The sequence below is a fragment of the Olea europaea genome, unplaced genomic scaffold (assembly GCF_002742605.1).
Source record: "Olea europaea var. sylvestris unplaced genomic scaffold, O_europaea_v1 scaffold1415, whole genome shotgun sequence".
NCBI lineage: Eukaryota > Viridiplantae > Streptophyta > Magnoliopsida > Lamiales > Oleaceae > Olea > Olea europaea.
In genome coordinates this window covers 28,993-45,478 of record NW_019231680.1, presented here as the reverse complement: position 1 = coordinate 45,478, position 16,486 = coordinate 28,993, and the positions used below count along the sequence as shown (strand labels likewise).

The window sequence follows — 16,486 nt, the reverse complement described above, 5'->3', positions numbered from 1 at the left end:
TTCACCCGACTAACTTTGAGGAGTGGCAACTTTTTCCCTTGATTCGCTACCCAAATAAATCCAGATTTGGTAACAACTTATAAATATATTTCATTTTATTGAACTCATTTTGTCTTGATGCATGATATCTCATTTAAGAAAGAAAATACTTATATTTTATTAAACAACTAGTAACAAAAGAATAAATAAATGGAATTTTTTTTTTTTTAAATCAATCAAGTTATCTCCAGGATAATTACCTAATTGGTCACTAAATTTTGCAAAAGATTTTTAGGAAGTCACTAAACTTCAAAAGTTTATCTGTTAGTTACTAAACTTTACAAAATATAACCCTATCTATCATGTTCTGCGACTAAGGGGGAACTTTTGAAGTTCAATAATCCCTTGAAAACCTTACACAAAGTTCAATGATTAATCAGGTAATTTATCAATCTTTATTTTTTTTTTCTTTTTGTACTCCTACTCCACAATTTTATTCTTCTAGCATCATCGAACTTAGAAAAAAGAATAGTTTTTATCCTGAGGATCATTGACAAGATAGTCTGTTGATTTCTCTAAAATAAAAGGTTTAACAAAGGTCCATAAAGTTAACTATGTCGAAAGAGAACCCCGTCAACATTTTTGTAATTCAGATACATTTTCAATTTTTTTTTTAATTTTTTATTTAGGTGTCCTTATGGAAGGACGATCGAAGTTGAAGCAGTTAATAGAACTGTCATCTATTGTCCCTTTGATTTTAAGGAGATCAGCATAAAACCTTGTTGATTACCGCTGGGATAAGATGTTATTATTTTTTCTAAGTTTAACAATACTAAAGAGAATAAAATTGTGGGATAGGAGTACCAAAAAAGAAAAGAAAAAGACTGAAAAAACATAAAGATCGGTTAATTACCTGGCTGGTCACTGAACTTTGCTTAAGGTTTTCAAGGAGTCACGGAACTTCAAAAGTTTTCCCTTTAGTCATTGAACTTTACAAAATATAAATTATCCCTCACTTGAAAGTTCAAAATGTAATCCCATCATCACTTATTACATAGAAAAGAAAAGAAAATAAAAGAATTGATTGTTTGACTATTTACTTAGTATCTACATATTTCGTAATAATTACCTAATTGATGAGTGATGGATAGTTATACATTTTGTAAAGTTTAGTAATTAAAGGGAAAACTTTTGAAGTTCTCGATGATGGACGAGATTACATTTTGTAAAGTTCAATGACTAATGAAAAAACTTTTAAAGTTAAGTGATCTCCTAGGTACCTTTCATAAAGTTTAGTGACCAATCAGGTAATTATCTCAATTATCTGCATCTATACTTGCATCATTTTCTTATGTATCTCATCATACACAGCTTCATTTTTGTGATTTTCATTAATTATGCCCAAATTCATGCTCCAGTTGATTGTCAGTAGCTAAATTTTTCATTGAAGTTTTAGGCACATGGTTTACGTTTTGTACTTCTTTAACAATGTATCTGTCAATATTCCAAAGATAGACACAATGAATCTAGCGAGAGCTCCATTATTAACTCTTCACCTCTTTTTTTTCCCTTTTTTTTTTTTATATGTATTCGGATTTCTATTTTTAGGATATATTTTAAAATTTTATGGCAACATAAAAAGTATAATAGTAAATAAAGAAGAACAAAAAATAGAACCTGAATTATAATAAATAGAGGATAAAATGGCGAAATTTTTATAAACTCGATAAACCTATGCACCATCAACCAAACGAAAATATGGAGAAATTCAATAATGTCTCATAATCGAGAATTTATTTAACTTCTAGTGACAAAATCCCCAATTGATTGCCATAAATGTGTCCATATCATAAATCAAATTTGAAGGAATAACAAAATAATAGGTGTTACCTCTTACTAATTAATACTTCGTATACTTGTCAAAGTATGTGATCCAATCAGCCAAAAATGAAGAACAACATTAATTTATGGAACTAGTGAAGGAGATTAATATTGAGTAGTCAGTTTGTACTTTATAACAGTAGTTGAATAGCCACCTACTATTGAATGGAATATCATACTCGCCATTCATTTCAACTATAAATAGAAGTTGATCTTTAGTATCCACCACCAGCAAGAGTTTATAGTTTTAAAATACATTGTTCTTTTGCTACATAACATATTAACTTCTTCTTCTGTATATTAGAATGGCTGGAATCAGTATGGCACCTGCTCTTGTTAGAAATGCTACGAACTGTGAAAAAGAGATTGTTCGTCCAGTCGCAAACTTCTCTCCCAGCTTATGGGGTGAACAATTTATCAAATTTTCTTTTGATACCAAGGTATTATTGATCCCTTCATTTTTTTATGGGTTCTAGATATATACATTTTTTTGGTGCACGTCTCTGTAATAAAAAGTCTATACATGGAAACCCTTTCATTTTATAATTTGGGTTGGGAACTTCAAATTTCCTAGATTTAGGAACATTTTTCAGCATAAACTATTTGAAAAGGTTCTGAAAAAAATTGTTTTGTTTAAAATATAATTTTGTTGTGTAGATAGAAGATTGTTTGAGGAAGATTCTTTGCGAAAATTTAATTGGAAATTACTGCCTCGTGGTATATGTTGCTAGTAACATTAATTCGATGCTAGGATACTCATCATATGTTGTTCTTATGAAACCAAACAGTTAGCAGAAAAATATGCCAAGGAGATTGAAAGGTTAAAGAATGAAGTGAGAAGCATGCTGACAGTTCAAGGAAAAGACATGGTGGAGACTATGAATTTGATTGATACACTGGAGCACTTGGGTGTATCATATCACTTTTAAGAAGAGATTGACGGACTACTAGAACGCTTCTTTAATCTTAACTCAAATTATGCAGATGAAGCGTATGACTTATACACCGTCGCACTTCATTTTCGTTTATTCAGGCAACATGGCTACCGCATATCTTGTGACATCTTTAAGAAATTTATAGATGAGAATGGAAAATTCAAAGAAAATATTAAGAGTGATACAAGAGGCTTGCTGAGTTTATATGAAGCAGCATACTTAAGAGTGCATGGAGAAGACATGCTAGAAGATGCCATTGCTTTCACAGCAGACAACCTGAAATCCATGGCGCCACATCTAAGCTCTACCATTGAGAAACAAGTAGCTCATGCCCTCATGCAATCCATCCATTTCGGGAACCCAAGAGTTGAGGCACATAATTTTATCACCATCTATGAAGAAGATGAATTCAAGAATGAATTGCTGCTGAGGTTTGCCAAATTAGACTATAATTCATTGCAAATGTTGCATAAACAGGAACTCTATGAAGTCTCAAGGTAATGTTCTTAAAATTGCGCTGATAGCTCTATGTTTGTGCACGAACACTAATTGATAAAAAATTTCTTATATATATTGTAGGTGGTGGAAGGAGTTGGACCTTATTTCTAAACTTCCATATGCTAGAGACCGAGTGGTAGAATCCTATTTTTGGGCTATCGGAGTTTATCATGAACCTCAATATTCAGCTGCTCGAATCATGCTCACCAAAACCATTGCAATGATATCAATTATAGACGATACATATGATGCTTATGGTACAGTTGAAGAACTTGAAGTTTTTACGGAGGCCATTCAAAGGTTAATATTTCTTTCTTTCAATATTACTCACGATAGGAATACAAAATAGTTTTATAATGCAATTGTTTATTCATGATTGTAATCAACGTAATGTCTTTTTTTTTGCCAGGTGGGATATCAGCGAAATTGAACGGTTACCAGAGTACATCAAACCATTCTATAGTGCTTTTTTGAATCTTTACGAGGAATTAGATAAAGAACTTTCAAAGAAAGAAAGATCTTATGCAATCTATTTTGTGAAAGCAGCAGTAAGGACTACATTTTATAGTAATCTATATCTATTTTATTCCTTTCTTGTTGCTTCTTATTATCTTATATACTTAATTTGTAATTGTTAACTTATAGAAATGTCTCTTAATTTGTTTTAGTTGAAAGAACTTGCGAGGGCTTACAATGTGGAAGCCAAGTGGTTCATTGAAGGGCACTTGCCACCATTTTCTGAGTACATGAATAATGCCTTAATTACATGCGCTTATCGTTGTCTCACATTTGTATGCTTGTTGGGGATCAAGTCTGTCACCAAGGAAGACTTTGAATGGCTAAGCAATAAACCTAAAATTCTTGCGGCTAGCCTCATAATATGTCGACTCATTGATGATATTGCTACTTATAAGGTATGAAATAAAAATTGTCTATAAAAAAAATCAATTCTACGAGCAAGTTTAAGTCTCTTATCTAATTGCTTTTTCTAAATTATATCTTAATGAAGGTTGAGAAGGAAAGGGGCCAAATTGCTACCGGCATCGAATCATGCATGGTTGAGAATGGTGTGACCAAAGAAGTTGTCATCGATAAATTTTATAAAATGGCTACAAATGCATGGAAGGATGTTAATGAAGAGTGCCTGCGACCAACTTCCTCTTCTCGAGAAATTTTAATGCGCTTTCTCAACTTTGATCGTAATATAGACGTCATTTATAAAGGCAACGAAGACGGATACACACAACCAGAAAAAGTATTGAAGCCTCATATTATTGCTTTGTTTATTGATCTCTTCGAGGTCTAAATATGGTTTGAGAACAAGCTGGAGACAAATTGATATCTTCAAATATTAAGCAGTTTTTTATATTTATGTACTTATAAATAAATGTTATAAAATAAAACTTTGAGACTATATAATGTTTGCAATCAATGTGGTGAATTATTATTAATTCATCCTTTTCAAAGTCATTTATTCTTCAATATGCATGACGTTCACTGTCAAAACCCTGCATGGCAATCATTGGCTACCTTCCGATGAATAATAGAGACGAGAAAATTCAACATTAAGAAGGCCAAAAGATCGTGTAAATTATCTAGCCTGCTTAATATCTAATACTAACGTACAATAATCAACACTAACATTCAAATGTAGGACCAAAGATCACAAGATATTACTGTTTGAGTCGCAAAGATAAATGATTTGTAGAAAATTAAAGAATCAACACGAATAATTATTTTGACCTAACCCCCAGAGGTTCGGCGATCACATCCAACGCCTACATCCCCAGTTGAGCATCCAATAATATGGATTATGCTCAGTTGGACTAGATCATCCAAATTGGCAACAAACATACAGAAGTTTGACCCAACACAAAAGAGATAAAGAATAATACACTTATCTCTCTGAAAACCCCAAAAGACTTAGAAGAAGAATCACCAAGAAACTTCATGAAACACACTTAGAATCAATCAACTCCACTAGAACTTCTCAAAGATATTCACTTAAAATATCACACATTAGGGAAAGCCCTAATGAACTCGATATATTTTTCTCTCAAAACCAGAGTCTCAAAAACCAAATGAAGAGTCGAGCCTTGAACCAAAGTAGGGGATCATTTAAAAAAAAAACGATTTTCACAATTTTAAAACACAGTCCAGGGTTCGAATCCAACATTCTCCACCTTGCAGCAAAATTTTGGGAATACTAGTTCAGCCAAGAGCATAATCTAGTATTATTTTCATTTGTTTTAGATTACATACAATACATATTACATTGAACCAATAGATATGAGTTTTCAAACAAGTCTCAAACTTATTCGAAGGAATAACTTTTGTCCCATATTAGAGACTTTACCAATTGTAAAGATTCCTTTTGAAACAATATCTTTTATAAAGTAGTATTTTACATCAATATGCTTTGTCCCATCATGAAACATAGGATTTTTACTAAGGTGGATAGCACTTTGATTATCAAAAAATAGAATGGCATTATCATCAATAAATCCCAACTCAGATAGTAAACCATTTAACCGTAGTTTTTCAGCAATATATTCAACTTCTGTGAAAGAAAGAGCAACTATCTTTTGAGGTTGTGACTTCCAACTAACTACAGTACCACATAATGCATAAAAATAGGATGAAGTTGATATTCTATTATCCCTGTCACCAGCAAAATCTGAATCTGTATATCCTTCAAGAGTGGCACCATTTTTATTTGACTTGAATATTAAACCCAAATAAGAGGTTCTTTTAAGATATCTCTATATCCATTTCAATACATTCCAATATTCTTCCCCATGATTACTCATAAATCTACTAAGAATGCTGATACTATATGCAAGATCAGGTCTAGTAAAAATCATTAAGTACATAACAGAGCCAATAACATTTGCATAAGGAACCTTAGACATTCTATTACGTTCATTTTCAGATTTTGGACAGCATTCAGATGACAACTTAAAATGATTTGCAAGAGGTAAGGTTACAGGTTTACTATCATGCATATTGAATTTTTTCAAAATTTTAACCACTTAATCATAATGGTTCAAAAACAGCAAATCTTCATCTTTATTTCTCCAAATTTGCATACCTAAAATCTTTTTAGCAGGTCCAAGATCTTTCATGTCAAATTTAGATTTTAGTTTTGACTTAATATTATCAATCCAAGATTTATCACAACTGGCAATTAACATATCATCTACATAGAGAACTAAGTATAGAGATTTTTACCTCCATTACCTTTACAATATAAACATGTGTCATATTGGCTCCCTTTGAAGCCAAGTTTCAGAATAAAGGTGTAAAACCTTTTATACCATTGTCTAGGTGTTTGTTTAAAGCCATATATTAATTTCTTTAATAGACGAACAACATTTTTAGGATCACCTTGTTCAAAACCAACAAGCCACCTCATATTAATTGTTTCATCCAATTCCCTATACATGAAGGCTGTTTTAAGATTCAATTGATCAAGTTTCCATTTAAACCGAGCAACAAGTGCAAACAAACATCTAGTAGTGGTATATTTTGCAACAGGAAAAAATATTTCGGTACAATCAACCCCTTCCTTTTGCGTAAACCCTTTTGCTACTAGTTTAGCTTTATACCTAACATTTTTTTGCCCCCCTTCATCTTGTTTTACCTTAAAGATCAACTTGCAGTCTATTAGTTTTTGTTCTTTTGGTCTATCAACAAGAATCCAAGTTTTGTTTTTATGAAGGACATTTCATCCTCCATAGCAACTATCCAATTTTTCTTATCTTTACACTTCAATGGCTTCTTCATAGGAGTTTGGTTTATTCTAAAACTGTTCTTGATAAATAACTAGAGAATCAAAGTCATTTGGATCAAATCTAATAGATGGTCTAATCTCTCTTCTCTCTCTATCCATAGTTAGTTGATACTCTTCAAGGGGCAAGGGAATGGGATCATGCAGATTAGACTAATCAATTTCTTGATCACTTTCAGGTTGTGCAAGAGTGTTATTTTCTTCAGAAACGGTTTGGTCCAGTTCAAGAAGCAGGAGTGTCTTTCTCAATATGAGCATACTCGACCTCAATTTGAGCATCTTTTTAGAGTCACCTTTCATTTTCCTTCTAAGCATGGCATTAAGGTTTCATTAAAGACAACATCTTTTCTAACAATGGCCCTATACTCTCTTTCAAATTTTACTCACAGCCTATAGCCTTTAATATTTTCATCATAGCCCAAAAGAATACATTTAAATGACCTTGGTTCCAATTTACCAATATCTTGATGAGCATATGCAGCACAGCCAAAAACTTTTAAGCGAGAATCATTCACAGGGTTATTTGACCAAACAGATTCATGCACTTTAAAGTTTAAGACTGTGGTAGGACTTCTATTAATTAGATAGGTAGCAGTTTTGACAGCTTCACCGCAAAATAGTTTAGGCAGTCTAGAACTCGATAGCATGCATCTAACTTTATTTAATAAAGTCCTATTCATTCTTTTAGCTATGCCATTTTGTTAGGGAGTGTAGGTAACAATTCTGTGTCTTAAAATACCATGATCTTTGCAGAAATTATTGAGCTCATTGTTACAGAATTCTAAACCACTATCTATTTTTAAACTTATTTTGTGATCAGTTAAGTTTTCAAATTGAGTCTTCCATTCCTTAAAGGCAGAGAAAGTTTCATCTTTATGTTTTAACGAGAAAACCTAGATTTTTCTTGAAAAATCATTAATGACCAACAAAAAATATCTAAAACTAGATAAAGTATTCACAACAGCAAGCCCCCATAAATCAGCATGCAAATATTCAAGAATTTGTTTAGATTTATGGGTCCCTTTTGGGAAATGCAGTTTGATTTGTTTCCCTATAATGCATTGTTATCAAGAACCAAAATCACCTAGATTTACATTTCCAAAAACTCCTTTTGATTGTAAGAAATTTAGACCCTTTTTGCCAATGTAGCCGAGCTTATCATGCCATAATTTTGCAAGTGTAAAGTTTTCAGTTATTGCAAAAGCAGTTAGACCAAGTAAGGGTTTTGCACTTAAAAAATAAAGGCCATGTCTCTTAGGGGAGCTTATAAGTAAATCATTGCCCCTAAGAATTTTGATATGTCCTTGACCCATGGGTTAAACTCCATGTCATCCAACATACCTAAGGACACCAAGTTCCTCTTTAAATTTGGAACATACATAGTCCCTTTCAAGAACAGTACATTACATTGTTCAATAACAATTTAATGCTGCATATTCCTTTAACTATAGAGGTAAAATTATTTCTCATTATAACTTGCCCCACTTTAGTGTTTTCAAAGTCAAGAAACAATTTTTATTTTGGCACATATGGAAGGAACAGCTTGAGTCCAATATCCATACATCACTCAGTTGTTTTTCCATATTGGCAAGGACTAAACTAGTTTCAGCTTTTGTATTATTACATACTAAAGAATTGCTTCCATCGTCAAACTTCTTTTCTTTCATATGACTTTTCCTTTTAAAACAATCTTTAGCAAAATGGCCTTGTTTTCCACAATAGTAACACTTCTTTCCTTTTACTTTATTTATGGACTTGTTTTTATCACCCAGTCTATTTTATGATTATCTTTATAGGGTTTAGAGTGATAATTAGCTATACCAAAAATGTTTCCATTAGCAAGAAGATTATCTCCATTTTGGTTACTGTTGGACTCAGCTTTTATTTCTAGAGCCTTATTTCTTAAGGAAATAATTATAACGTCAGTGGTGAGTTCTTCTCTACCATACTTTAGAGCAACTTTGATGTCCTTGTATTTATGAGTTTAACAAGACAACAACCATCTGATCTTTTGAAAGTTTTTCATCATAGTTGACCAAGTCTTTGGTAAGTTTCGTAAATCTATTCAAGTTTTCATCCAAATCAACTGAGGGATCCATTTTAAAATAAAAGAATTGTTTCAGCAAGAAGCATTTGTTTGAAATGGTTTTAATCACATATTTGGCATGCAGTTTAGTCCACAATTCAGAGGCAGTTTTTGTCTCACCAATGCTTCTTATTACATTTTTGGACAAGAACAGAAAAATAGTACTCCAAGCCACTTCTTCTAGTTCAGCTTTCTTAGCAGGGGGTAACTCAGTATGCCAACTATCATCTGGTGCCTTAACACAACTCATTTGCATTGAAATAGCCTTCATCTTTTAATTCCACATATTAAAATCACATTTTCCATCAAATTGATTAATATCAAACTTAGTAGTTGCCATATTGTTATCAAAATATGAGTCAAAGGTTTTAGGGCAGATTCATAGAATTGCAAAGAGGCAACAAAAGCACAAGTTGATCTAACACAAAACACAATAATACACGTACTAATACAGAATTTTGCATATTTCATGCCCTCATAGGAACATGCAGATTAAGATTTAAAGAAAATAGAGATCACATAATAATGTCTATGAAGTTTCTCTTTCAAGATCCGTCAAGTACATGCTCGTACTTGATTTATCTCAAATTTTCAACGCCCCGCAGGAGCCTTTAGACAAAGATTAGTCTCAAGGAGGCACACATGTATGGTAAATCAAGGGAAAAACTAGAAACCCTAATGCCTGAAAAATAGGATTTACTAAAAATTAAAAGATCTCACCTAGCAAGTTTGAAAAAAAATCGATTTCGTTCAAATCTACTTGACAGCAATTCCAAAAATTTAGATCCAGTACAGATCGAAAACTTTCTCCAAGATCCAGGTATCTTGCTCCTCAAAAAAGGCTCCGATACCATTGTAGGACCAAAGATCACACAATATTATTGTTTGAGTCGCAAAGATAAACGATTTGCAGAAAGTAAAAGTGTAGAAAATTAAAGAATAAACACAAAGAATTATTTCAGCCCAAGTCTCGGAGGTTCGGCGACCATATCTAACATCTACATCCCATTTGAGCATCCAATAATATGGATTATGCTCGGTTGCACTAGATCGTCCAAATTGGCAACAAAAAGACAGAAGTTTAACCCAATACAAAAGAGATAAAGAACAAAACACTTATCTCTCTGAAAATCCCAGAAGAGAAAATCTAATCAATCAACTCCACCAGGACTCTTGTTCTCACAAATATTAACTTAGAATATCACACATTAGGGAAAACATCACACAAATTACAAATCTCAAATCAAAAATTTGAGAAACAAGAAGAAAACCCTAATGAACTCGAGATATTTTTCTCTCAGAACTAAGAGTCTCAAAAACCAAACGAAAAGTTGAGCCTCGAACCAAATGAAGAGTTGCAGGATGTAGAAGCTTCCAGTATTACAGGCCAATGGCCATGATAAAGCCACGTGTCAATCATCCAATGTAGGGGATCATTTAAAAGAAACGTATTTTTCAAGCATGACTTTCACAAATTTAAAAACAATCCAGGGTTCGAGTCCAACATCGAATAATCTTGTTCAAGTTTCATAAAATACTAATTTATTGTCAAATAACTGTCAAGCACTGATGTTCCCCATTCGAATCAAATAGTCTTCACATGCTTTTGATATTGGATAGCATGCATCAAGGTCCGATGCATTTATTTTAAACTAATATTTGTATTACAGATCAACAACTGTCAAGCACTGATGTTCCCCATTCGAATCAAATAGTCTTCACATGCTTTTGATATTGGATAGCATGCATCAAGGTCCGATGCATTTATTTTAAACTAATATTTGTATTACAGATCAAGTAGTTGTTGGTAAAATTAGAACATAATATTATGAAAACTTAAAAATATGCATGCAAAATAGGAAATTTGTGACTTACAATAACGTAGGAAACATAGAAATTGAAAGGGATAAAATGAAGTAATATATGTGGCTATAAATCTTCTTACGACGGATTTCGTTCCTTGCACTCGTTATTAGGTTTTATGAAAGACGTCTTTCAAGATAAAATGTTTTTTTTTTAACTTAATGCAATAAAATAATTTTGACGGGCGAAATGAATCTTGACCGTACTCTCCTAAGTGGGATGATATCGAAAGCTAAAACTAAAAATAAAAATAAAAAAAATGAAAATATTGGATAGAATTTAAAACGAGAAGTAATGCAAGATTTCATTATTTTGGATTTGATTTTGGGTAAAGAAAATTGAATTAAGAGGTTCTATTTATAAATTTCAATATATCTTTACAGTTTTTTTGGGCACAAAACCATTTGGACCATCAGATCACACTCTTCGTATTGGGACATGATTTGGTGATTCAGAATGCACCTATCCAAAGGTCTCTACATGCCTTCGTTGCACTTGAAAAATTGCGCCCTATCATCACACCTATTGTTTGATCTCAATTCCCAACAAACAATAATTAAATTCATTTATAAATAAATATGTTAATTTTATGAAGAAAAAAAATTGATGCTTCACATTAGAAATAAGTAGGTAAGAGTTCCTTCTAATTTTGTACTTAAAAGTTTCCAACATGAAGTAAATTTACTTTTTAAGCTTATTTTGCCAAAAAAAAAAAAAAAAAGTAAAATTTTTACTTATATGTAAATAAGTAAGTTTTGATATTAATAAAACTTTTGTTAATCAAATATTAAAAAATAAGTTAATTATTTGAGTAAGATTTAAAAAGTGAGTTTTCTACCTAAAATTAAGAAAAGAGTAAGTTATTCTTTGTAGGTAAAAAATAAATTTTCGTCTAAGTAAATAAGTAAGTTTTGACATTATTAAAATTTTCAATTATCAAAGTTAAAAATAAGCCACATACCTATTTTGACAAAAAAAAAAAAATGTAAGAAGTAATTCATAAATAATAATTTTTAACGGAAATGTAGAGAAAAGTAAGTGTCAAATGTAGACAAAAAATAACTTTACTATTTTCCACCAAAAATATTTTTATAGGATATTTTTTAAAGTACTTATTCATTGTTCTAATACGGTATTGAGCCAAACCCCGTATGTTACGATAAGTGTCTTTTATAAACTTATTTGGACCTAAAAGAATAGACATTTAATAGTTTTTTTTAACAATTATAGCCTAATTTATTGTATATTTCGTTTATTATGTAAAACTCAAATATTGGAAGTGGAATTGAAAGAAATAAGCGAAAAATGTCAAAGCACAAAGTTTGAGGACCAAATTGCAAATATCCAATTGTTGATTTGGACCACAAGAGACACTTTGAAAATTACTAGGAGTCAATTGAATACAACTAGAGGTTAAAAATGAATGGAATATGATCAGAATATTATCATATATACATTTTCAATCACATAAGATATATTCCAAATTTTTAGTCAAAGATTGAGACCAATTTTTGGTATAGTAAACGCCCGAATTGAAAAAATTCAACATCTGGCAAAATTGTAGCTCTTTGAGTTAGCTTTCCAATACACTTTGAATTAATTCAATCGGATAACGAGAAACAAAGTTATAACCAAAATACTGACTGTTGTGTAGAAACAAAAGAATTAGCGCACAAAGGTAAACTTTCCTTATTCAATTGGAACTTTTTTGAATACTAATTTGGATGTGATTTTTAACCAATTTTCGACTCCTACAAATACCTAACATTAGAATACATTATAGAGACATATCCTAGACCTCATATACATCCCATACTCCAATATTCATCGATTATTATCATCAAATGAGGAAAATTCATAGTTTTTGTGAGAGAATTGAAGAGGATTTGCAAGAATTCAATCGAGTGAAGATTCGTACTTACTTTTTGGACGAAGAAGAGAAGGCGTAAGTGGAGAACCATCAAGAAACTATTAAAGATATTAAAGATTCATCTTCATATTCTCAATTTATTAAAAATTTGGGTTATATCTTTTCACTTAAATATAATTTCTTATAATTTCAATATGTTAGGCTAATTTTATACATTGTTAGGATAAGATGAACCCTTGTTATAATATTTTTAGTTTTTTATTAATTATTTTGACTTTAATTTAGTTTGAATTGTGGATGTATATTATCTTTTTTATTGTTCCTCTTCAATTGCTTGATCGGTAATTAAATTATTAATGGATTTTATTGTTATAGAGATAAACAATATGGTTTAAGTACAATATAATAAACATTGTAAGGTTCGACAAATGATGGAGATATATCTCTATACATTATATAGTTACAATAAATGTTCTAGTACTTATTAATTCATTTATCATATTTGCATCTTTCGTCGAGAGATAAAATGGTCACATGAGGGAAATATATTTGATCACTATTGAGAAAGACTTTTAATTAAATTAAGAACATTAACTAACATAAATATTTCAAATTGTCAATTTAATTGTTACATTAAAAATGAAATAATAAGTGAGATTTGACATTTTAGCAATGCATATCCCATATTTGAAAAATATATTTACTTGCTTTCACTTAGTTGATGACTTAGAAATTAGCGTATGTGTATATCAACAAATCTTTCGTGAGGTGTCACACTCAGACACTTTGAATAATATTACTTTCGTTCATAATCAATTTTTATTGCATTTTGCACGATGTCCGTCTCACAAATCTTTCCTGAGGTGCCGTATACTTAGAGCCACAATTAAAACTTTGACTACAGTTTCCACATTTCTCAGTCATTGATCATCCTTTTCAAAGTCATTATTCTTCAATGTCATTACATGGTACTCACTGGCTGCCAGCTTCCAGGCGGAAGTGAAAATTCAACATTAACAGTGTTAAAATTCAAAGTCATTTTATTCTTCAAGTTCAATGTCAGTACATGGAACTCAGTGACTGCCAGCTTCCAGGCGGGACTGAAAATTCAACATTAACAGCGTCAAAATATCTGGTGTAAATTATCTAGAATGCGCTTAATCAAAGAGGGCGAGAAATAAATGAGGATAGAGAGCGGCACCGGTGGGGCTTTTATAACTCTAAACTAATTCAATGCCTGTATGTGGAGGAGAGCAATGTCTGTGGGCAAAATAATTTTTGCTTTGTTACGTGCATGAATGAGCTCAAATAAATTTTCTGAATATGGTGAAGGTTGAAAGTACATTATTTATTTTGACAGAACCTTTGAGGATGCGTTTGGTTTGTATTTCCATTTTCTATTTTCAGTTTTGAATTCATTTTTAATTTTCTGTTTTGAGAGATTATTTTCGAATTATAGAAAACGTGTTTAGTTTGTCATTTTAAAAAACGGTTTCTCAAAACAGAAAATTAGAAAATGTGTTTGGTTTAAAAATTTTAGAAATTGTTTTATGACATTTATTCAATTAATTTGATTATTTGGTAAAATATAATAATTTTATGCTAATATATTACCAGATAATATATATTTTAAACACGGTGAATTTACTATTTTTTCTTGCGACAAAAATAAAATAATAAATTTTTAGAAATTGTTTTATGACATTTATTCAATTAATTTGATTATTTAGTAAAACATAATAACTTTATGCTAATATATTACCAGATAATGTATATTTTAAATTTGGTGAATCTACTATTTTTTTCTTGCTACAAAAATAAATTAATAAATAATAAATTTATAGACTAAAAGCAGGAATTGTTGTAAAGAAAATAATTAGTCCATCCTTCATCCTTCTGGATGTATTTTGCTGTCACTTGGATAGTAAAAAAAAAAAAAAAAAAATAATAGTTTTTTAAAAATTTTGATCAACGAAAAAAACAATAATGGAAATTGAAAAATGTTGTGGGCTTTAAAATTATTATGTTTCACTAATTTGTATCAAATTACAACATTTTATTTTAAAAGTACTACTAAACCCCCGCTGGGTATTTAAAAAAAAAAAGAAAAAAAAGGCATGTTTCGAGTGTTTTCCACGTTTTGAGTTTTTTAACTGAAAACAATCAAAACGGAAAAAATCGTTTTGGATTTTCAGTTATAAATTTTTCCTTGTTTTCGGAAATGCATTTTCGAAAGTGACAGACAAACACGTTTTGAACATTTTTAAAAATTAAAACTAGAAAATGACAAACCAAACACACTCTAAGAGGGTTTATTGTCTACTTATAAATTTATAGTACAAGGGTTCATCGTCTAATTCACATGTATTGACATTATCTGTCGTTTCTAAAACAAAATAGGTACTCTTTGGCCCATTCCCAAGACTTTTGTGCTGTCTATGTAGATATCTTGTCATGATTTTTAATTTAAACATATGAAAGATAAAATTTAAAGGCTTGATTTCCTATCCCAGTAGGTAGGATAAAAACATGATAAGAGAACCATAATTAAGGTTCTCTTATCATGTTAACAATGAAATTTTTTTATCCTATCCATTAGGGACATGAGATCAATTCTATTAAAACTTATTTGCTAGGACCCTTGAATCTTCAAGCTGACATTCCACGTTCGTTTTTCAATCTTTTATCAATTTTTTACTTTTCTCCTCTTTTTTGGCACAAACTTTGAACAATCGTAGGGAGTTTTTAATCTAGTTTGATACTCTATCTTCTTTGTCAATTTGCATATATTTATCCACATATAATGGAAACGTTTAAGAAATTTTTTACGGTAGTTTGGGTTCTAGCCCTTGTTCGAACCCTATTCTTTTAAAAAAAATACATTTTTAAATAGTGTTTTGACATCATTTCAATTACACATTCTTCAATATATAAACTCCCACGACTTGAAGCAAGTTGAAATTTAACTTTTTAGTACGACCAACATAAATAATAATAGTATGCCACTTTAAAAATGTTCCAAATAAGGCACAATTTCATTGTAGGAGGGATGTAAAGAGTTAAATTATGCAACGGATACAATTTTAATGTCTACTTAACCTTAGTTTAGTTTGAAATTTGAATGAGATTATTATTTTTTTTTTGTCACAATTAATACAGTTTTTAAGTTTTTCATTTTTTGACTCAATTAATAATTTGTCTTGATTTTAGCTGCTTTCTTCCATTTTCGGGTTTCTATTATAAAGTGCGCAGTGATTGGGGGTTGTGTTGTGGTATACAAATATAATTCATTTTATTGAACTCACTTTGTCTCGAGGATATCTATACTTATATTTTATTAAACAACTAGTAACAAAAGAATAAATAACTGGGAAAAAATATATTTTTTTATCAATTAACTTATCTACATCTGTACTTGTACCATTCTTCTTATGTATCTCATCATCAACAACTTCATTTTTATCATTTGCAATAATTATGTCCAAATTCGTGGTTTAGTTTATGGTCATTAGCTAAATTTTTCATTGAAGTTCTATGTACATAGTTTACATTTTGTACTTTTTAAAAGAAATCTATCAATATTC

General features: G+C 30.7%; 1 pseudogene; it reads left to right on the top strand.

Annotated features, from left to right (window-relative positions):
* The first annotated feature begins 2,070 nt into the window (after positions 1 to 2,070).
* LOC111375778 lies at positions 2,071 to 4,707 on the top strand (annotated as a pseudogene).
* The last annotated feature ends 11,779 nt before the right edge of the window (positions 4,708 to 16,486 follow it).